Source organism: Octopus bimaculoides, chromosome 14, assembly GCF_001194135.2.
Source record: "Octopus bimaculoides isolate UCB-OBI-ISO-001 chromosome 14, ASM119413v2, whole genome shotgun sequence".
Lineage (NCBI taxonomy): Eukaryota > Metazoa > Mollusca > Cephalopoda > Octopoda > Octopodidae > Octopus > Octopus bimaculoides.
The window spans coordinates 20397505-20399232 of NC_068994.1; positions in this window are offsets into that span (position 1 = coordinate 20397505).

The window sequence follows — 1728 nt, forward strand, 5'->3', positions numbered from 1 at the left end:
TAAGATTAAGATTAATGTAATATAAAGCTGAAGCAAATTAACACCAAATATACAGTGCGTGTGTTTTTATTGGCTAAACTGGCAATATGACCATCCCCAAGTACAACAATATATATATATATATATATATATATATATATATATATATATTGCCTGTGTGCCGAATATATAGAAACACTTTACATTACGCTTGAATAGCATATATTTTTTACACAGTTTTTGTACATAATTACATTTGTGTATATATTTTTTGCTGTACTGTGTGTAGACCAGCATGCCAAAGAATTGACAAATACTGCAAATAGGACTGATATTATATGCAAAGTTGACTGGTAGCTTAAAAACAGAATGAACAATCTTGCTACCTGTAAGTAAAATTGCAGTAATTCCAAAGAAAATTATTGTGATAGCAATCTACTTGAATGAATGAACATTGTATCAAAATTAGGTTAATAAAATAAAAGAAATAAATGTTTTACTAATTCAGCCAGAAACATCAAGGAAAATTATTCGTCTCGATCCAAATGCCCCCAATGATTTGATCATAGGCACTTTTTTATCTGTAACCTAGAGTAATTCATTTTGGTGATTATACTATTAATGAGTATTTTTTCTTGATTGCTGTTCAAATTCCTCTCGCATATCAGAAGTTAGTGATAGAATACCAATCTTCCCTTCAACTACTACATTCCGGCATTCATTATTCCACTTTTTAAGCTCAATCATTTTCCCATATTATGACAGTGTGTCCAAAATAGCATCGATCGTCTCCCAAAAATTCAAGGCTGCGACTTGAATTCCGTTGCTTTTGTAATTATTTCTATTCATTTACGCCTAAATTACGTTTCACATGGGAAAATAAAGCTTTGTAAGTTTTATAAATGAAGGAATATAACATGTATGTATGTATGTATGTATGCATGTATGTATGTATGTAATGTATGTATGTATGTATGTATGTGTGCATGCGCGCGCGTGCGTATGCGTCTGTGTATGCTGTGTGTGTTTGTATGTATGTGTGAGTTTGTATGTATGTGTGAGTTTGTATGTATGTATGTATGTATGCATGTATGCATGTATGTATGTATGTATGTATGTATGTATGTATGCATGTATGTAACCTTGCTATGAAATAATTTTAGAGAAAACACTTTGTTCTAATGACTGCGACTTCGATTCAGCTATGTCTTCTCGTAGATCAAACATTGCCAAAGCTATATCTTAGAAGTAAGGAAATGCTTCAGTTCTACGCAGTTGCTGTTTCTTCTACGAAACTCAATTGAAACCTTTGGAATAGTGTTTAGCAGACTACTGATAAAGACTACTTGAACGATGGACTATATACCTAAAAATGGTTCTACTATTAATATGGGAGAGTATCTATGCAGTAATGTATATGCGTGTGTTTATATATATATTTTTTGTAAGCCTAGTACTTATTGTATCGGCCTCTTTTGTCGAACCGCTAAGTTACGGGGACGTAAACACACCAACATCAATATGGCCTCCAACATGCTGGTGGCCTCTCCACCATCTCACTAGCCCAATCTTTTCTCCGCTTGATGTTGGCTGGTCGAAGAAGTAGCTTCGTTCTTGCTGCTCCGCCATAGTAACCAAGTTTGTGGAGTTACCTGGCAGTTGTTCTGGGACTGATATCAACTTGACGTAAACACACGCGCATGCACACACACATAAGCACGCACACATACACACACACACACACACACA